The sequence below is a fragment of the Ambystoma mexicanum genome, chromosome 9 (assembly GCF_040938575.1).
Source record: "Ambystoma mexicanum isolate Mex_15411 chromosome 9, UKY_AmexF1_1, whole genome shotgun sequence".
Classification (NCBI taxonomy): Eukaryota; Metazoa; Chordata; class Amphibia; order Caudata; family Ambystomatidae; genus Ambystoma; species Ambystoma mexicanum.
In genome coordinates, this window is record NC_090931.1 from 538,047,434 (window position 1) to 538,069,899 (window position 22,466).

A 22,466-nucleotide genomic window follows, 5' to 3' on the forward strand; every position below is an offset into this window, starting at 1 on the left:
GGTAAGCACAATATGGCACTGAACAAGGATGATTTTATGGAATGCCTTAAGGGTCTTGATGAAGGGATGGCGAGTTCCTTCCAAGTACAACTTACGAAAATGAAAGAGGACCTACGCAGTTCCCTTCAGAAAGTGCGGCAAGAGATCACTGCCCTGGGCACCATGGTGGAAGTAACCAAACAGGGTCTCTCAGGAATGTCCGAAGAGGTTAGAAAGAATAGTGAGCTGCTGGAGCAAGTGGCTATGGCTACTCACAATCTAGAACTGCAAGACCTAGAGAATCGATGTCGTAGGACAAATATCTGAGAGAAAGCCCTTGGCTAATCTACCCCGTATGGGGAATTGAACACAATCCAGCAATGTTTTGGGCATCTAATGACGGACACCCAACCTGAAGAGATCAAGATAGACCGCTTACACAGAGTAGGCCCCAAAAGACCAGGCCCGGGACTCAGACCACGCAATGTCCTGGCAGCTCTTACTTCATACGCAATGAAGGAAAGCATACTGCGAGCTGCACAATCCCACTTGAACATTACAGTAAACAGTTCCACAATCCAAATGTTTCAAGACTTAGCATTATCCATGCTGCAGAAATGACCTTGTTGACGAAAAAACTGAATGCAAAACACATTCCCTACAAATGGACCTTCCCGTTTGGGCTCCCTTCATGTGGGAAGGTAGACCGCAGCGGGTGACAACATGTGAGGAGGGTTGGGCTATCATGCACTTGAAAGAGGCAGAGGATCATCCAACGGGAACCTCCAGGTCTGATGCTCTTAAAGACACTAGAACCTGGGAATGGTCGAAGATTCCGGGACGGCGGGGCAGCAGCGAAAGAAGAATAAAGGGCCCCCTGAGCAAGACGGGTGAAACGGGGCACCCGGAAATTACCTAAAGCACATCTCGGGGACCACTCGCACAAGAGAATCTCAGACTCATCATGACAACTGCGCAAGGTGGATCTAGAACACAGCGAATGTGATTACCTTGACTGGATGGGGCTGGTTAACAGGGGCTGAGCCGGAGGTAGGGTAGGGGAGGACCACCCTGGACGTGTTAGGGGGCATAGTTCACCCCTGATGGAGGGTACCCCAGGGTTACACCAGGTCCGATGACCCAGCTTAGAAACAGGGGTGGTTCGTGGCACTACTGGCCCTGATCAGGTAGGGGAAAAGGTGGGGGGAGGGCATGGGAGAAGGGGCTATGAGGGTGGGGAGAGTTATTCTAAGGCAAAGGGAAGGGGAGGGGCAGAGGGAAGCAGAGGGAAGCAGAGGGAAGCAGAGGGAAGGAGAGGGGAAGGGAAGGGGGGGAAGAAGAGGGGAAGCGAAGGGGAAAGAAAGAGGGCAGGGGGAAGGTCGGAGGGGAGGGGCAGAGTGGAAGGGAAAGGGAGGGGAAGAGGAGTTAGGGGGGTGCAAACACCAGCCGAGAAGAGATAGCTCTAGAGCAGTTTGGACACAGAGGTTGAACATAGAGGAAACTCTTAGAAAGAACAATGTTGTTTACACTGTTATCCTACAAAGTTAGGGGGCTGAACTCTCCTGTTAAACGCAAGAAAATTGAAGGGCAAGTGAAACATAGCTCGGCAGACATAATGCTACAGGAAACCCATATAAGGAAAGCAGATAAATCTATCCCTCACTTCAACCCCTTTGCACAATCATATCAGGCAAATGCTCAGGGAAAAACGCAGAGGTATTTGTTGACAGGTTTTAGAGACTCGATACAAGCAAAAGGTATTGCAAATCCTCCAGCACCCCCAGGGGAGGTATATATTCATACAAGTAGATCGAAAGACGATGACTCGGAGAATGGTGTATACCTCAAATGTAGGTCAGGAACGTGGCTTAGGGAAACTGTGATGAGACTGGAAGAATGTGCCGAGGGGAGATCATTCTGGCTGGCGATTTTCACCTGGCATGGGAACCCAAATACGATAGAAGCGCAGGTAGAGAGCAGTGAGATCACCACCCATCTATAAGCCTAAGGGAATCATTTGATAATCTTACTCCAAAGGATGTCTGGTGACATAAAAAGGGCAGGGAAAAGGGGTTTACATGCTTCTCCCACGTAAACCAAACACTGTTTAGAATTTACTATGTGTGTATGACACCGACTATCCTGGGGGAGGTTATGGATATACAAATAAGGGTGATAGCTCTCTCCGATCATGCCCCGATGACAGCGACAGTGAAGAGAAGAGAAGGGGGCCGCATAGGGGTCTGTGGTCATGGACATTTCCCCAGGACTTATCGGCAGATGGAACGACGGACAAACTATTGGGTGACAGAATACTTTTCGCATAATGACAAGTAGGATGCCTCACAGGAAGGGTTCTGGGAAGCCTTTATGGTGGTTATGAGAGGGGAGATGATTGTGCTCCAGGCACAAAAGAAGAAGTTAAGAGCAGTGGTAGAAGAGCAGCTGGACGCACAGCTAAAATAGGTGATGCTAGCCCTGGCCAGGAAAAAGAATAAGCCGGCCACTAAGAAACTGAAGGACATTAGAAGCCAGCTAGAGCTGCTGCACACATGCAGTGCAGAAAATGCCCTATTGCGCATACAACAGAAATACATTAGCGCGAATAGGGCCAGCAGGTGAGGAAGGTGGACGCCAAGAGCATAATAGCAGGCATAAAAGGGCCATGATTCGGGGGACAGGGCCAATCCATTGAGTTACCTCCCCACAGCTATTTTGGATGTGTTCAGAAAAATCTTTGCTTCTCTTCTATTGAAGGAGTTCGAGTTGTGGAAGAGAAATCAAACAAGTAATCGAAATTCCAAATTGGCTTTCGGAAAAAAACAGGGCTATTCTTTAAATTGATTCAAGTTAACCGATCTTCATACCTGTAGCCACAGCAAGTTTGGGACATCCATTTAAACTGGATGTATGTACCTCTCTAGCGCCTTTGATAAAGTAAACAAAATATCCTTGAGGGCTTATTGAAGCTGATCATCTGACTCCAACAAAATACCAAAAATCAGGTTAGATTAAATAAGGAAAGAGCCCGGTCACGTGCTGTCGATTCCAATGTAGGTCTCAGACAGGGTTGCATCCTTGCCCTGATGCTTTTCAACCTTTATATTTTGGATATGAAGGAATTATGGGGAGAGTTAAATTGTTGCCTGGTAAAACTGGGGAACACGATTGTGCATTGGTAAACATTTGCAGAGGTTTCACTTTTTTTTTTAACTTCACTACTCTATGCCTCCAAAAGAAGCTGGTAGCCTTTTCAGCCTACTGTGAGAAACCTTAAGGTACTCTCAAATCTACTCCCCAGGGATCTTCTGTTCAGGTGACCAGGGAAGGGCCATCGCTTTTGGATGCCAACCGTTGGGGTGAAGCGAGGGAGGATCACCTGAGTGGAGGGTCCATGTGGATTAGAGAGAGGGTGTCAGAAGGGGAGACTGTCTCCCTCTTTGTTGATATTGACCTACCCTCACCTCCCTTAGCCTCTATGGGCTATTGCCAATCTCATCCCAAGTACTGAGAAGAAGAAACAACTAGGAGTAGTACAGAGTTCCTATTATAAAGACCACTCTGTTACTGGGATGAAGAAGAGTGGTATGGAAGCATGTAGTAATACAGATCAGGCATGTCACACTAATAGGCTTAAGCAGGGTCAGGCAATTGAGTATACCTTGTTTCACCTGCAGCCTGGTCGTAGTAGAGAAAAGTATAAAAGGTGGAAATCAAAAACACATGAGAGATGCCTTCGCAGAAGGAACAGAGAACCGAGGAGTTACTGTGCTGAGAAGGAAGAAGCCGGGATGCCAACTGAGATCCAGAGAGTCGAGCCTCGATACATTTTCAGGACTGGGAACCATTGTGAGGGAAGGCGAACAGCAGGCGCTGCCAGGGAGTAGAGGCGGAGTGGAGCACCCGGCGAACTGGCAAGTTGGTTTTCCCGCTAGGGAAGAAGCAGGGGAACGGAGCTGCATAGACCCGCTAAGTGTCAGGGGACACTAGGAACGCCAGAGCGCTCTAAGGGACCATGGAAATGGTAACAGTCCACAGGAGAAATGCAAAATAGCACGTATTGAATACCAAACTAAATGAAAGGTGTTATTTAAAACATGGACAACTTAAAACAGCATTTACTGATTGACAAACTGTATAGAAGGTGCTATTCAAGTCAGCATTTATTGAAATCTGGTGTCGACTGGGCAGAGGATGGTAACTTGTAAGATTCATGAATGTTCAGGCCCCAAAGTCTCAGCGGCAGTGGGGCGATTAGCAGGTAAGGGAAAGGGGTAGAGAAAAACTGTTTTGAAGAGTTTCTGGAACTTGAGGAGGTCCGGCTCAAGTCTGAGAGGGGGAGGGAGGCTGGTCCAAAGAGGCACCAGCCGAAGAGAGAGACCTGCCCCCCATCATCTGCTTCGAGAAGCATTTGACAAGCAGAGAGTTGGAGTTAGAGGAGCAGAGGGCTCTAGCAGGGAGGTATTTAGGGAGGGAAAGTTAGAGATAGTGTGGTCTCAGGCCCCAGAAAGCCTTGTGGATGATGCAGAGGGTCTTGAATTTGATCCTCACAGCCACTGGAAGCCAGTGGAGAGATGTTAGGGCTGGAGAGATTCATTCCCTGGGTTTGAGGGCAAGGATAAGTCTTGCAGCCCTATTCTGGATTAGCTGAAGGGAGGAAAGTGGGATATTGAGGAAGAGGCTGTTGCAGTAGTCAAGCCTAGTAAGGACCAGAGCTCTGGAATCATTGAACTTCTGGGGAAAGGTGAGAAAAGGTAGAATGCCTCCAAGGAGGTGAAGCTGAAAGTGGGCCTTCTTGACATGGTCCAAGATGTGAGGGGAGAAGGAGAGCGAGCCGTCGAAGATGACCCCAAGGTTTTCGACCTCGCAGGATGGTGAGGGTAGAGGGCCTAAGCAAGGCGGCCAGAGGGCAGGAGGAAACAGGGAGCAGTTGTCCCAATAAGAAGGATCTCCGTTTTACTGGCATTAAGACAGAGGTCGTTAGCCAACACCATGCCTGGATAGCGGTCAGACAATTTAAGATGAGGAAGAGGAGGTAGTAGAGGGAAGTTTCAAGGAAAGCTCTGTGTCATCAGCATAACACTGGAAATGAGGAAAGAAGGAAGAGATCATGTGAGCAAGAGGGTCGAGATAGATATTGAAAAGCCATGGGGATAGGATAGAGCCCTGGGGGACGTTGCAGGTAGAGAGTGAGGTGATGGAGGAGGAAGGGCCCAGCTGCAATTGGGAAGAGTGGTTAGTGAGGAAGGAGGTCAGCCAATCCAGTGCCTGGTCCGTGATGTGAAGGGTATTACAGAGCCGTTCCATGAGGATAGAATGGTTGACCGTATCAAAAGGCAGAGGAGAGATTGAAGAGAATGAGAACAGCAGGGGAGTTCAGAGTCAAGATTTGCGAGCATGTTCAGGAGAACAGTTTCCATGGCTCTGGATGCCTGGAATCCAGATCGATGGTCATGGAGGCATTGGGGGAGGACCAACTTCTCCAAGAGTTTTAAAAAAAAATAATGTTATCAATTTTATTTCAACAAACAATACAAACCAAACTTGCAGTGCATACAATAACATTATAGACATACATCTCTTCGTCATGTCCACTGCTTCTCCCCTGCCCTCCCCGCCTTGCGAGCCTATCCATTTCCATGTTCTGTTTCTGCATCTTGTGGTAAGGATTCGTCCTCCATATTTTCTGTTGGGTCTCGCGGTAGCCCAAATAACTCAGCTATTAATTGTTTCTAGGCTTTCAGGGTCTCAGCCTCTTCCAGCCCCCCTCTCCCCCCCACCATTACTTGCATCCTGCCATACTACAGTTTCCATTTCGGCCCATTTCTGTAAGTCTTTCCACCATCCTTCTATTCGTGGTCTCTGGCATGCCTTCCACCTCATAGCAATTCTCCTCTTTGCAAGTGCATATGCTAAATCCTTCAATTTACTCACATGCTTGAGTTTATGCAGTCTCGGAAACCCTCCCATCAGACAGGCCCACACCGTATCAACCACAATTTTAATTCCTTTTCCAGTTATCTTGTGCGCCACCTCCCCCCAAAACCGCTCTATGACTGGGCATGACCAAAATATGTGCACCATGCCGGCATTTTCCTCATCACATTTGGAACATGCTTGTCGTCCTACATTTTTGAATTTGATTATTCTCTGGGGCATCATATACGCCCTATGGGTTACGTACAGTTGTGTTTGTTGCAGTCTTGCGTTTCTCAACACTTTTTTGTGGTACCCTTGGGCTCGTTCCCACATCCCATCACTCATTGGGGCTCCTACTTCCTCTTCCCAGTCCCGTTTCAGTTGTGCCACTTCCTTCCCCACCTTGGACATCATCAACTCATATTCTAGATATCTCGTGTCCCCCCCCTCTGCGATGTCATATATTGTGTCTATGGTAGTGTCCGGTTCTTCTGCTAGTGCTAATTCGGACCATGTCTCCTTGATTTTCCGCACCACCCTGTGGTATGCAATTTATTGGCCCGTGTGTAACCCGGTTTCCTCCTCCAATACCGCAAAGTCCCTTATGTTCCCCTCCTGCCATATATCTCCCATGGCTGCTATCCCCACCGGTTCCCAGTGTTTCCTAATCATTATCCTTAATTCCTTGTCTTTGCCGGTCAGCGCCACTAGTGGTACCTGCGGGGAGCACGGGAATGAATTCACCATCAGCTGGCAGGCTCTGCGCCATATCCTCCACCCTAGTAACATCATCCTTGGGCGCCCTTCCATGTCTGCCTTAGGCAGCCACATCATTTCCTTTAGGAAGTATGGGGCACAGTCCTGTCGAAACAGTCTGGACTTCGAGGTTGACTCTTCAGAAAGCCATTTAGCTACATATTGCAGCTGGCTTGCTATGTAGTAAATTTCGTAGTTTGGCAATTTTATGCCCCCTTTCTCGTATGAGTTTTGCAGCTTCCAAAGGGCAACTCTCTTCCCATGCCAGAGGACGTCCCTGCACATGATTTCTATCTTAGCAAAGGTCCGCCTTGTTATAAGATTTGGGATATTTCCAAAATAATGCAAGAGTCTAGGTAGGACCACCATCTTCAACATTGCCCCTTGCCCCATCATCGCTAGAGGTAGTTTCACCCAAAACGTCATGCTATTTCCAATTTTCCTGATTGCTATATATCTATTCCAAGATATCGGAACGTGCACACCTCCCACGGTATCGGTAGAACCGGTAGCCGTTCTAGCGGGGTCCCTTTATACCTACCCATTGGAACTATACTAGATTTTTGGGGGTTCAAGCTATGCCAGATAGCTTTGCATATCTCTCCACTTCCAGAATGTACTTGAGGTTTTCTTCTGGGTGCATTAATTACAACAACATGTCATCCGCATACAAAGAGATCAGATGCGGTTGCCCTCCTACAGCAATGCCTATCGGGTCATACTGCTGCCTCAGGTATATGGCCAAGGGTTCCAGGGCAAGAATATACAACATAGGAGACCACAGGCATCCTTGCCTAGTACCTCTACTAAGCTGCCACCTCTCTGATATCACCGACCCAGTGGGACGATCTAGTGGCCGTTTCGCCAACACTAGTACAAAGCCTTCACTGGTGGACAAGAGAGAATCTTGCACAGGGAAAACCCTTTTACGATCCCGAAGTACAGGCAGTAGTCACTACCGATGCATGTCTGACGGGGTGGGGAGCTCACCATCTCCAACACACAGCTCAGGGTCTCTGGTCTCCCTCAGTGGCCAAGAACCACATCAACCTGCTAGAGCTTCTGGAATCTTCCATTTATAATTTGAGCTTCAGAAATAAGTGTGTTTACTTTCCTTTGTAAGCTCATTTAATACGGAAGATCGATTGTCGTTAACATTTACACCAAGATAGATGTAACTTGTTACTACCTCAAATCTTTGTCTATTCGCCCAGCCATGGAACTATTGCGATGTTTCTTTTTGCCAAATTGTACTATTTGGGTCTTCTTCACATTAATTGTAATTTGGTTTTCATGGGCATACTTTTCCAAGGCTTGGAGCATGTTATTCAGGCCCCTGGGTGATTTTGAAGTTAGGAGGAGGTCGTCCGCGTAAAGCAGCCATCTTATGACCGGATTGCCCAATTTAGGTGAGTCGGTTATACAATTCAAAAACTCCATTCCTATATCCGATATGAAAATGTTGGATAGGGCTGAAGCAAGTATGCATCCTTGCTTCAGCCCTCTTGATGTCAAAATTGGACCCGACAACAGACCATCTCTATCCAATCGGATTTGTACAGATGTTTCATTATGGAATTCGATCAACCATTTTAGAATATACCATGGTCAATCTTGAGCCATCAGCTTACTAAACAAAAGTTCTTAGGACAGAATCAAAAGCGTTGCGAAAATCAACAAATGCAATACAGAGCGGTTGCTTTAGATGTTGATGTTTAACTATAATTGCATTTAACGTGAGAAGGTTGATGCTAGTGCCAAGGCCCGCTAAGGACCCAGTTTGAAATCGATCTCTTAAATTCTTTTCAGATAGCCAAGCATTAAAGTCTCTCAGGACCAGGCGAGCAACAATTTTCCCGGGACAATCGGATAGAGCTATTGCTCTATATGCACTCGGGTCTGTTCTGCTCTCTTTTTTAAACAATGGAATTAGTATCGATTTCTTCCATGATGATGGTATCTCGCCTCGCCTCATTACTTGTGTAAAGATTTTATTTAGAATCGCAGCACATTTTTCTGGATGTTCTTTTAATGTTTTATTATCCAGGCCATCTGGCCCAATGGCTCAGGACATGCTTAATTTTGTGATGTAATATAGCAAGTCCTCGTGTGAAAATTGTACTATGTGAGAGCAAACATCACTCTTAGTGGGGAGAACCAGGCCAGATAGCGGGGATTGATAAATGCTCTGAAAGTATTTGCACCATTTGTGTTCGGAGATAAAGTATATTTGTACCACAGCCTGTCCTTTATATGTGGCTACATTCAGGAGGCCCCATATGTCAGCGGTTGATTTCCCCCACAATTTTCTGTAGCATATGCTCACTATCTTGTTGGAAACAGAGCGATTTCCTCCCCCTCTGCCAATTTTTATAGGCCGTCTTAAGTCTTTTTATTTTGGGGGCCCTTTCACATACTGGCAGATATTTAGCTGGTCTTATTTGCCATCTTAGTTCAGTTTTCTTCACCTTGACTGCTACATCAAACACATGCTGATGTTTATAATTATACACCCGAGATGCCGATTTTACTTGTACACATTTTTGCATACATGACAGATAACACTTTCCATCCACACTGTTAAGCTTTGTCTAGTTCCCATAGAGTTCTATCAGACCACCTGAGTCGATTTCTTGCATTATTTGCTTCTACATGACCTTTATACCTCTCTTTCTGAGGCAAATTTTGTGATATGCTCCACTCCCAAGTCAGACACAACTGGCTGTGATCACTTTTATCACTAGTTTTAACCTCCAGTGATTTAATTATGTTCAGAAAGGCATAGTTTGTATAAGTATAGTCAATAATGGCTCGTGATTGGCCTCGTCCTCATGTGTGCTTTGCCGGGATGTCACCTTCATTTCCATCATTCGCCATGAAATAGTGTCTTTCATCCATGATTGAACACCATTGCTGTTCATCCAGGTTAAACCTCCTGCCTGATTCAGGTATTAAATGTATATTTAGATCACCCACAATAAGTACAAAATCAATATTGCGTTCCAAGGCCAAATTGTCAAGTACCACATCCATGCAGTTAAAAAATAATTCTGGCTTTAGATGAACTCGCGCCCAGTATATATTCATAATCATCAAGACATACTGATTTTTTAATAATTTTAAAACCTGGATGTAGGGACTCGGAGACGTGCATGAGATAGCTACAAAATTCTTTGATTTCTTGATTGCCATCATTAATCCCGCCATGGGAAGTCTTCTTTTTTGAGATATGGCAGGTAACAGAATTTCAAAGCCATCCCAAATAGGAGGATTGAGAAGCCATGTTTCCTCGAGTACTATTATATCAAAGTCATGAAGTGTGTTTTCACTAGAATTGACAAAATGATGGAATTTGCGAGTATTCTAGGAAACTAGCTGAATTAATTCTAATTCTGATTCTGCGGGTTGTTATGCTCGAATGGAGCCATTACAGTTATTCCCTTGCTCACCTATGCTTGCACTTGTACTGCTGGCACCATAGATCCGTAGACTCTTTTTGGAATCTTTTTGGTCTCCACCTAACTCATCATGTTGGTTTCTCGAAAGAGGTTAAATCTGATGTCATAAAGAGCGTATTTTCCACTCCACAATATTTCAGCCAACACTGTTGAGTGGATATATAGACGGGACTTCGAGAGATCATTGTCATCCAAGAATTCAACCCTATCCACATCAGCTGACTTAATGTTGTGCGCAATTGCGGAAATTCTTTGCAGATGTTCAAGATACTGGATCTATTCAGGTCAAATTACATGAAAGGGTGTTGGCAACATTAAATAATGAATTGGTGTTGGCACTCTTGGTTCTGTTGTGTATTTAGAACTGACTTATTTTTATCACCAGATTCCTTTATATGCCCCTGATTCGTCAACCATGTATTCCTTTGACTTACATGCGAGTACAGCGGCATGTTTATTTCAATCGCATTAGTTTCAAAACTGGGCCCCATTACTACAGGCATGATGGAGGCTGGTGATGGCTGAGTTACAGCAGGAATTACACTCAGACCCTCAGGCGCCGTTGCCATATAGCGGGCTACTGCTTTGTTTATTTCAACTTGCATCTGAGCAGATAGTGCATGTATAGATGTATTAGATGCAGTTGGTGGAGTTGCATTACATGCATTTATCACTTCCTTCATTATTAGTGTGGCTTGTGGTGCAGTTTCCACATGTGTACTAATTTGAGTTGAGGCAGCAACCAAGTCATCTAGCGGTTTGTATACCATAGGGGTAGGAACTTCCCCATGCACAATAGTTGATGGTACCTTTTTGCAATTATTCTGTTTAGATTGCACCTCAATCTTTGTGTGATGCGGTTAGAATTTTCAAAAACCGTCTAGACTTCGAACCTTCTTTCGATTTTTTCTGAATTGCCAACATTTTTTTTGCTTTCACCTTTGATTTGGCAAGGGAATCAGTTGGTTCCCCATTTGCAGTCTTTTCTTTGGAGAACATGGTAAATGCATTTGATTTAGATCCATCATCTTTACCCCCCAGTAGGAAACCATCTGCCAAAATTATCAGTACCCTTTATGTTCTCCGACACTGCTGACAATTTTAACAGTGCCGATTCTATATCCTTAGCAATATGTGAACCAGCATTCATATCTGCATTAGGTTGCAGCAATGTTTCATCACTGATATCGACCATTATAACGGTTTGTGTACCAACATTATTTTGTTTACAGTGGAGGAAAATTTCATATGCTTGGTCTATCGCCGGTATAGTTTCTGTAGATATGACACTCCGGTTCGACAATTGGGATAATAAGATGGTTTGATAATTAATTTTTTGATCTAATGTCTCATATAATTTGGTCAGGGATAGTAAGGCCATGTTCATTGACATTAAGGTGTGCCTGTCTTGTGACATATTTGCTTGAGAATCCTTACCAGGTTGCAGAGTTATAGGGGCATCATTTGCTAGTGGAGACATTACCTCCAAGGCCACCTGACGCAGAGCGGGGGGAATAAAAGACAAGGAATGCACAGACCCCTCACACTCCAGGTCTTCAAAAGATTCTAATGAGTTAGATGCTTAATGATTCACCTGCCGCAATTGGGCCTCAGTATCACACTCATTAGGCCTAGATAAACCTGGGCCACTTGGACTATTAATGGGGGAGAAATGTTCCACCTGCATCAAATCACCCGTATTCGAGTGGACAAAAATAATTTCTTCTTTTTTGCCCGAGTTGCTACTTTGATTCCTAAATGATAATGGGCCTCATTACAACCTGCCAGTCCGGGACCGTGCAAAATCCGTGATGGCGGTAAAAACGTTTCCGTTTCCGTGTCCGCAAGGGTGCGGAAAAACCGCACGATTACACGCTGTCGGTCGCGCGCACCACACGGACTCGGAAACGTTACCGCCGTCACGGAATACCCCACGGAAATGGAAATAACGAAGCCACAAGTGGCGCAAAACCCGTTTCCGCCTCCGCCGCCACGGACACGGAACCGGAAATACCATGATCGCCAAAACAGGAAACAGAGAGGCGGCCATCATATAAAAGCACAATCCATTGCCATCCAGAGCCAGCACAAGCACAATCCTGACTCTGAGAAGCCAAAAGGGACCACCAGCATGTCTGCCAGGATTCCTGCTCAGAGGCAGCGCAAACAGCGCTTCAGCGAGGCGGAGCTAACCGTCTTGGTGGAGCACATTGTGGACAATGCTGAGATGCTGTTCAGCGCCGACCAACGGCGTGCCACACAGCAGCGGAGGAAGGAGGTGTGGGCCGAAGCTGCACGCAAGTGCACCGCTGTGGGCATGGCAGTGAGGAGCGTGAAGGACTGCCACAAGCGTTGGGACGACCTGAGGCTGAGGGTACGCAACCTCATTTCCACGCACCGCCAACGCAGCAGTGGGACAGGCGGAGGACCCCCTTCCCCACTGAGGCTGCAAGCATGGGAGGAGCGTTGCAGCAGCGTCCTCCACCTAGAGGGAATCCATGGGATTGGGCAGGCTGAGGCAGGAGTGAGCCCACCTGCAGATGCCGGTAAGTGCCCAAACATGAATGCCACATGTAAATATGCAGTTGTGAGTACTGGGCCAAAGGACCCATTAACAACCCCCCCCCCCCCCAGGCAGTGCATGTGTGGGCCAAAGGACCCATTAACAATCCCCCCCCCCCCCCAGGCAGTGCATGTGTGGGCCAAAGGACCCATTAACAATCCCCCCCCCCCCCAGGCAGTGCATGTGTGGGCCAAAGGACCCATTAACAACCCCCCCCCCCCCCCCAGGCAGTGCATGTGTGGGCCAAAGGACCCATTATGATCCGTATGGCAACCAATATTACTGAATGCAGACACCAGCAATCAGATGCATGTGACTAACACTATTCAATGTACAAACTAAATGACGCATGTGATGCACCCATCTGCCACCACAACAACACTAATTGCATGCCCTTTGTGTCCCCACAGCCGTTTCAAGTGACAGTGATACTGCACAACAGGCCAGCCAATCAGCATCGGCAAGTACACTAGCCACCGCCACCACACAGGAGGATGCTGCCGGCAGTTCTGCACCTCTGGCCACATTACCAGCCACTACAGATGTGCATCACACCACCACCACCACCAACATCCCCACCATCTCCACACTGGCTGAGTCCAGACAGGTGCCACAGGAACCTATCATGGCCACCCAACAAAACACCGAAGGCAGCAGCACTGCAGAGGGGGCGGCCTGCAGTGATAACAGTGCCCCGCAAGAGCACTCGGAAACGGGGCCACAGGGGGAGATGCCCACATTGGAAGACCTGGGCTCCTTCCATGAGCTGGGGTTCAGCCCCACTTCACTGGGGAGTCCGATGAGGTCGCCCACCCCATCCATGGCCGAACTGAATGCCCGCATGCAGCGGATGGAGGACCAGCAGGCTACCCTCACCCAGCTGGTGGAGAGGCAGCTAGAGGAATCCAGGCTGCAGAGGGAGAGCTACAGCGCCTCAGTGCGTCGCCTGTCGAGGTCCATTGGACGCTTTGCGAGCACCATAGTGACCCTTGCACGCCATGTGCGGGAGGGCAATGACCACACCTCCAGGCTTGTGGAGGCCATGTTGGTTGGCCAACAGGCAAATCTGGCACGGATGCCCTCAATCCCTGATTCTGGCCAATCAAACACTACCACCCCATCCAGCTCCACTACTGCCAGTCCAAGGAGGCGCTCGAGTAGGCTAACGGGTCCCTTGGGCAAGGTTGCACAGAAGCGCACACGGAAGTGATGGCATGTGTGTGGGGCAGTGCAGGACACATGTGGACTACAAGGGTGTGAGAGGGGTGGTCACGTTTGGGTGGTGGGGTAGGTAGTTTTGGGGGTTTGGACAATGGGCTCTGGGTGGGGGTGGGCACGTTTGGGTGGTGGGTGGCCCCGGGTGTACAGCTTCCCTAACCAATGCACCTTCTTCCCTGTTATTACATCAATACATCACCATTTCAAATCAAGACATACATGTGTGGACATTGATCATTTATTTTGCAGTGCAACTATTAATTCATTGTCGTCACCATGTTTGTGCATTACTGTGAATGTGCTGTGACTCAAAAGTAAATGCGAATCAGGGCATCCCGTGCTCTCTGGCCATCATGTGCACCCCCAGGGGGAGGCGGTGCCATCCCCATCTCCATCTCCATCTCCATCCCCATCTCCATCCCCATCTCCATCCCCATCTCCATCCCCATCCCCATCTCCATCTCCATCCCCATCTCCATCCCCATCCCCATCCCCATCTTCCTCATCTGCGTCTGGTGGCATTGGGATGTTCCTGCGCAGGCATATATTGTGCAGCATGGCACATACCAGCGTGATTTTGCCCGTCTTCACTGGGCTGTACAGCAGTGATCCGCCAGATCTGCTCAGACAGCGGAAACGGGCCTTCAGCAGTCCAAATGTCCTCTCAATCATTCCACGTGTGCGGATATGTGCCCTATTGTATGCCTCTTCATGCCTGTTCCTTGGTCTCCGTACAGGTGTCATCAACCATGGCGTGAGTGCATATCCCGCATCACCTACATGGGATGTAGATGGGGGAACATGTCAGTGTTTGTGGCATCATGTCCTTATCTGCTGCTGTGCATTCTTGTATCATCATTCATTCATGCATATGAACCATGCAGTGTCTGGAGGTATGTTTTGGCCATCACGAGGAATGTCGCTGACTGCATATGGGCCTACACATTAACTTGCATGTTGCTGTGCCCTGCGGGTGACATTTGATTGTGTGCATGTCATGGTGCAGTGCTGTCCACACATGGCAGAGTGACTTCACTGTACGGAAGTAGTAAATACTCGTCGTATCATTTACACGCCTCTCGTGCTTTTTGGGGCAGTGTTTCAATTGAGGGTGGGTGTCTGCAGTGGCACAGGGTTCATGGGACAGTGACGGGATTGGCTGTGGCAGTGTGTGCACGGGCACATTGTGGTGCCCTGTCATGTCTTCCTTCATGATGTTTGGCATCCGCTGTGTATTTGGTAGATGGAAGGGGGGTGATGCATGTGCGGTCACAGCGGCACACTCACAATGCTCATTGCCTGGACACACACACACCACTCCGACAGGGTTGTAGCATCGTCAGCTGTACTCACCCAATAGCCACGTGCTTTGTCCGGCATAGCGTTCCATGTACCGTGGCAACGTGGAATTCCGCAGTACCATTGAGTCATGTGATGAGCCTGGGAAACGTGCGCAGCAGTGTGTAATCAGTTGCATGGCATCACAAACCATCTGGACATTCAAAGAGTGATACTGTTTCCTATTGCGGAACACCGCCTCAATTGCATGTGGTACTGTCAGCTCGACGTGGGTGCAGTCAACTGCGCCTATGCAATTTGGCATGCCTGCTATGGCATGGAAGGCCAACTTGGTGGCAATGACCCCGGGGAGGGTGCGGGGTAGGGCTATGTGTTCCGACACATGGCGCAACATGGCATCCAGTACCTGTACCAGGACTTTTGAGAAACACGGTTGTGATATGCCGTGCAGCTCACCAACCGTGTGTTGATAGGTGCCAGTGCCAAGGAAATGCAGAACTGAGACAACCTTCAAGAGGGGGGGGATGGCAGTGGGGGTGTCAATTAGGCTGCTGATGTTGTCCTCAATCATGGCGGTGATGTGCAGGATTGTTGCACGGTCCAGCCGGTATAGGGTGTGGATCTGTCCTGGGGTGAGGTTCCAGGGTGAGGCCCTGATGCGTGGTATTGGTGGCTGGCGGCGGGGTCGGGCTGGCTGGGCAATGGGGTTTGCCATAGCTGCAGGGTTGGCTGGTTGCCGCCTGCGCCTCCTCCGCCTACGCCTCCTCCTCTGCGCCATTGCTGCCACCATGTGCAGTACTGCCTGTTGGTTGAGTAGGCCCAGTCCCAGTGCTACTAGCCCTGCTGCCTGCATGGTTCTGTGTTGTGTTGGGCTGGGTGTGGCCCTTTTGTAGGCTCCCAGTGGCCTGCTAGGTCCAGCTGGGCTGATTTGGTGCACCTGTGCCCTGATTCAGTTCAGCCGGCAGTGTATAACGCCATGTTCGCGGTGGCGGCGGTTCCGCCACCGTGATCACGGTATTTCCGCCATTTTTTTCCCGGTATTTCCGTGTCCGCGCTAGTTGTGATGCTCACGGTGTTTCGTGTTGCCGGTAACGGAGGGGTTTCCGTGCAGGCAGAATTAAGGGGAACCCTATTTCCGCGGTGGCGGTTTAGGGTGGTGCTATTACCGGGGCCGCGGGTCATGATTGCGCGGACATGCAAACGGTGCCGGTATGGTTTTACCGGCAGTGTTAATTCCGGACCGGAGTACTTGTAATGAGGCCCAATGTCTCTTCATCAACCTGCCCCGCAATGCGCATTTCATGATCCGCTTTCCGTAATTTATGTTGTGCTGCAATTGAGCATAGCATGGGTGGCGGTAAACTCCCCTGGTTGCTAACTTCAGATGCATGGGGAAGATCTTGATTGCAACGTTTACCCTCCATTACCATTCTATGACAAGACAGGAGGCTCGCATTATGCTCATCTTTCTTTAATACTGCCATATCAGCATTTCAAAACTTCAACTGTTAACTTTTATGTTTTGGTTTTTCTTACATGTTACTTGGAAAAAAACAAAGCAGGAAGTTACAAGTTTCATCTCTCAACTGAGTCAACTAGGTTTTTAGAAACCACGCTTCCCATAATCCTGAGGCCCTTTGTAGTCCTGACCTCTACTCCCACACCAATCAGTGGCCAGATAGGGGTATAAACACTGGCTCCCCTAAGTCCATTCCTCTTTCTTTTTGCTGCCAAACTGAGATAAGTGTCATGTCTCACGTTTCTGATCTTAGATTATCGTTGCCTATTGTAATTTAGTCACTAAATGTAGTCATTATCAATGATAGTTAGCTGATAGACTAACAGGTGTTTGATTGATGGCTGTCGAGAGCTTATTTTACAGCGTCTGTACCGTTGTGTAGAAAGCGCGCGCGCGCGTATTATCAGTGTTTTCCCCCGTCACGCTTTTATTTCAATTCTAACAGGAACGGGAGTGAGGAGAGGCAGGGCAGAGCCGCGGGCAAAGCCGCTCGCTCCTGGCAGCCGCCCCGTTCTCCTCCGGCGTATGCGAAGTCTTCGCTCACGAAGGCTCTAGGACCCTGCGGCAGCCTAAATTATACGCGGGTGCGGCTCGCGCCACCGAACGCGCAGGGCTTTAGGACCCAGCGAAGCAGGTTCAGCCTCATAACATTCCCGGCATGCTCCACATTCCCCTAACGCTTGCTTTTCGCGCGTACACATAGCGAAACAGAGCGGAGGGTCGTGCGAGTCAGTAATTGAGAGAAATGTTCAAAAAAAAAAAAAAAACACGACATTTCTTGGTGGCATCTGTTGGATCTACAGAGAACGTGAAACAGTTTCACAGATAGGCTAGAAGGCGCAGAGTGCACAGGAGGTAAACTCTGATTGAGAGCCTTCATTTTCAGCTGACCCCGAGAAGTTAGCGCTGCTAACAGTATTCAATGGCTCACTCATCGCACCCGAGAGATTCCCAGTCCACCTCACCAGAGTGGAGTGAACAAGAGTGGGAGGAAGAACCCACTTGGCAAGACACAGATTTATCCCTCAGCTTCAAGAGGGTACTGGGAGATTCACTTTCTCAAGCAGTCTCCAAAGGGGTGCAACCTTTGACTGAAAGGTTAGAAATGCTCGAAGCATGCATGGCTGAGCAGCAAGAACAGCTGGCGGCCAGGAAGAGACGGGCTGACAGCCCTGGAGAGGGGACGTAAGCTGTCAGAAGAGGGTTGAAAATAAGGGAGGTAAAAAAGCCCGGAAGAGCGCAGACTCATTGACCCCCTCGGGCACAAAAGATAGGGTTGACTCTGTTCCCCAAAGTGAAAGCGACCCAGTCGCCAGATTGAAAGAAGCCTTTCTAGCAACATTAGCAGATGGCCACATCAGACCCCCTGCCCCAGGGGTGGACAATTCAGGGGAATATGAAGAAGGATACGCCCCCGACGACGAAGGCGGCGAGGAAGAAGAGTTCCCTCAACCAATTCCTCAAACTCTTCCCGAGGAAGAAGACAACGTAATGGATATGTTTGACCCGGAGTCCATTAGACACCCAAAGTCTTCTGAGTGGGTGCCCTCGCCCAGAGTGGCATTATACATGTCACAACACATCAGGAAGCGCTGGACAGAGAAGTTCGATCTCGCATGCGATCAGAATGTCCACGGCCTGAACTTCCCAGGAAGCTGGCAGATACACCAGAACTAGACCCAAAAATGGTCACCTTTGTGACCAAAACAGCACGAGACGTTAGGAAAGGCATCGATCGTGCATGGAAAGGGTGTCAAGCTAAGCTCTTGGTCTTAGCAGGTCCACTGGCAAAGATTATGGACCTCGTAGAAAAATCAAAAGATACTGGTACCCCAGTAGATATTCACGCCCTAGGTAACTGGGCTCAAAGGGCAGTGTGCTTGTTGGGTAACGCCAACTGTGCACTCTCTTCAGAGCGTAGAAGAGGCATCCTCCTAAAGATCGACAATAAGCTCAGCGATCTAGCCACGTATGAAGCAGGTGAGGGCGCCAAAGGCCTGCTTTTCGGGGAAGCCTTTGCTAAGGAAATGTCTCAATTTGTTGGCACCTACTCAGCCCTCGAGAGAGCTCAGAGCTCTATAAAGAAGATATTTCCCGGGCGTGTTTTTGCTGGAACCGGACGAGTCAGAGGTCGTTCGTCCGGTTGCTACAACTATCAAAGAAGACATCAAGGTCCACGTGCTCAATTTTGGGAAAACCGTCAACAGGACACCTTTTTCCCGGCCAGAGGAAGACATCCAAGAGGCCGCAGAGGAAGAGGTTCTTTCCGTCAGCCCAGCGCACCAGGCGGTGAGTACACCAATTGTTCCTATCGGAGGCAGAACTCTCCGTTTTCTGAGAGAATGGCAAGCTTTGTCAAGCGATGCTTGGGTTTTACTAGATTTCATAGACCTCCCAAAGCAGTACAGAGAACCTGTCCCCATTTGCATGCCACAAGAAGAGAAAGCGCTTTTACACAGCGAGTTAAGCAAATTAGTAGAGAAAAACGCAATAGAGCGCGAGAGCACAGAAGGTCAGGTTTTCCTCAGCAATATGTTCCTGGTGCGCAGATGGGAAAAGATTCGTCCAGTCATAAATCTAAAAGAATTGAACAGTTGGCTGCAATACAACCATTTCAAGATGGAGGGCATACATCTCCTCCGAGACCTATTGCGTTCGGGAGATTGGCTAGCCTGTCTAGACCTCAAAGACGCCTATCTAGCGATTCCGATAGCAACTACCTTTCGGAAGTATCTCCAGTTCCGATGGGAAGGAGAGATTTGGCGCTTTGCATGCCTGCCGTTCGGGCTGGCGTCAGCACCTTAGGCGTTCACGAAAGTGATGAAGCCAGTAGCTGCAGCTATCAGGGAGAGAGGTATTCGTATGATTATCTATCTGGACGATATCCTGGTGATGGGATCCAGCAAAGAGACCCTCACAAGAGATGTGCAGTGGATTATCAGGTTCCTATCATCTCTGGGATTCTTAGTCAATTTAGAGAAGTCCCAATTAGCGGCAGTTCAGAGATTGGAATTTTTAGGCTTCGCCATAGATACCGTGAAAGCGACTCTAGAGCTTCCAGGTCACAAAGTGAGAGCGATAAAGAAGGAGCTCAGGACAGTGATGGCAAAGGGAGTAATTTCGCTTCGGAATCTGGCCAGAATAGTAGGTCTGCTTGCAGCCTCCATTCAGGCCATCTTCCCGGGTCCGTTACATTATCGAGTGTTGCAGAGGCTCAAGAGCAAGCATCTCCGCGGAGGCCCAAGATACTATCAGCTAGTGAACCTAGACCAAGAAGCCATGACAGAGCTACGGTGGTGCCTAGAGAACATGGAAGCCTGGAACGGACGAGCCATCTTCGGAGATGTTCCAGAACTGACCATCGAGTCAGACGCAAGCAGGTCAGGTTGGGGAGCCAGGTGCGAACAAACCCAGACAGGCGGGAAATGGTCCGGCGAAGAGTTGAATCTCCACATAAATTGTCTAGAACTTCTTGCAGGCTCCTTCGCAGTTCGAGCATTCACGAAGGACAAAATAAGATGTTGCATATTGCTCAAGTTGGACAACATCTCAGCAGTTCGCTACATCAACAAATTAGGGGGAACAAGATCCAGAATGCTAGCGGAATTAGCGAAAGATTTCTGGTATTATGCGGTGACTGCAGAATATCTTCCAGGGAGCCAGAACAGTATAGCAGACTGGAACTCTCAGTATCTTGTAGACGCCAGCGATTTGAAGCTGCACCCTCTAGTTTTCAAGTGTCTCCAAGACATATGGGGACCCCTAGACATAGATCTGTTTGCGTCCAGACTGAATGCGCAGACGCAGAAATATTTCAGTTGGAGGATAGATCCAGGAGCAGCGGGTATGGACGCTTTTCTACATCCATGGAACGGAGCAGTCCACTATGCCTTCCCGCCATTCGCAATGATCACAAGAGCTCTAGCGAAAGTCCGCAGAGACAAAGCGGAAGTGGTGATGGTAAGGCGCAGGCCTGGTTTCTAGTAGCGATGGAACTTTCTACGGATTTTCAGAGGATAGTTCCGAGCATCCAGGGCCTTCTACTCGACCCGACCGGTCGGGTTCACCCGCTCATAGAAGCGGGCTCCTTGCAGCTGATTGCCTGCAGGGTTTCAGGAGAAGATGGAACTTGCCAGGAATTTCGGACCTCGCTGCAGATTGTATCCGAGATTCCTGGGCGCCTTGCACCATTAGGAGCTATAACACGGCTTGGAACAGTTGGGCGCAGTGGTGTTCAGAACACAGTCTGTATCCCATTTCAGCACCTCTAGTGAATATCCTGAACTTTTTGGCTTCAAAATTCCAGGAGGGTTCTGCTCACAGAACGATAGGAGTCTACAGATCTGCAATTTCAGCAGGGCACAATAAAATAGAAAATAATCCAGTAGGAGAGCACCCAGCAATCTTACCAGGCAAATTAGCCATGCTTCTATGTCTAGTAGCGTGCAGGAGAGTGTCAGACGTGAAAGCATTGGAAATAGATAGAAAGATATTTTATCCAGAAGGAGTAGCGTTTACTATCGCGAAAAGAACAAAGACCGACTCCAGAGTAATTTCCTACCCATATTTTGCAGAGAATAAGAAGTTATGCGTAGCACAATGTATCAAAGATTATGAAGCAGCAACAGCGCAGATCAGACCGCGCGGCGTAACCCAGTTGCTTATAGAGCGTAGGAAGCATCACCACGCAGTATCGACAGCGACCATTGCGAGATGGGTGAGGGAGGTCATGCAATGGGCAGGCATAGACTTATCCTTATTTGGTGCACATTCCGCTAGTGGAGCAATGGCTTCTAGAGCGTTTGCGACAGGAATAGCCCTACAAGATATTATGAAATCTGCAGATTGGTCTTCTGAATCCACCTTTAAGACTTTTTACTTCAAGCCAGTATCTGATATACCGAATAGAGTGATAGCAAGCTTTGAACAAGCATAATGCGAGCCTCCTGTCTTGTCATAGAATAAAGATTGCCCACGCTAATAGCTCAGTAACGTCTTCATTCTATTAAAGACAAGGAGGCGAGCATTATATCCCACCCTAATGAATGAAACAAAATGAGAGAAATGACTGAGCGAATGAAAAATGTCATGCATGGTGTTCCATTTGTAGTTCATTCCCGCCCTCATATGATTTTCTGTTCTCATAGGAGACGATCAGAAGGCGACATGAGCAATTCAGGATATACACAGAGGATCTTCTTGCAAGTTGTCCCGTTGGACCGATCAGTCACGCCAGCTGCGGATAGAGTGCAGGCCTTATGGATTGTGTTTGACATTTTGTGGACTCTCTGTACTTCTAGAACTCTGATGGCAAAAGAAAGAGGAATGGACTTAGGGGAGCCAGTGTTTATACCCCTATCTGGCCACTGATTGGTGTGGGAGTAGAGGTCAGGACTACAAAGGGCCTCAGGATTATGGGAAGCGTGGTTTCTAAAAACCTAGTTGATTCAGTTGAGAGATGAAACTTGTAACTTCCTGCTTTGTTTTTTTCCAAGTAACATGTAAGAAAAACCAAAACAAAAGTTAAAAGTTGAAGTTTTGAAATGCTGATATGGCAGTATTAAAGAAAGATAAGCATAATGCTCGCCTCCTTGTCTTTAATAGAATGAAGACTTTCCTGAGCTATTAGCGTGGGCAATCTTTATTGTCACATCAGACAGAACACTGGCAAGGGGTACAAGGGTGACAACCTTTGGCTTACTGCATTTCATTGCCGCAATTTCAACATCCATTCGTGCATCTAGTTTCGACAATT

General features: G+C 48.2%; 1 protein-coding gene across 2 annotated transcripts in view; it reads right to left on the reverse strand.

Moving 5' to 3' along the window:
- Positions 1 to 22,466, reverse strand: part of INTS2 (integrator complex subunit 2) — a 1,100,863-nt gene that overhangs the window by 983,524 nt on the left and 94,873 nt on the right. The window lies entirely within an intron of this gene.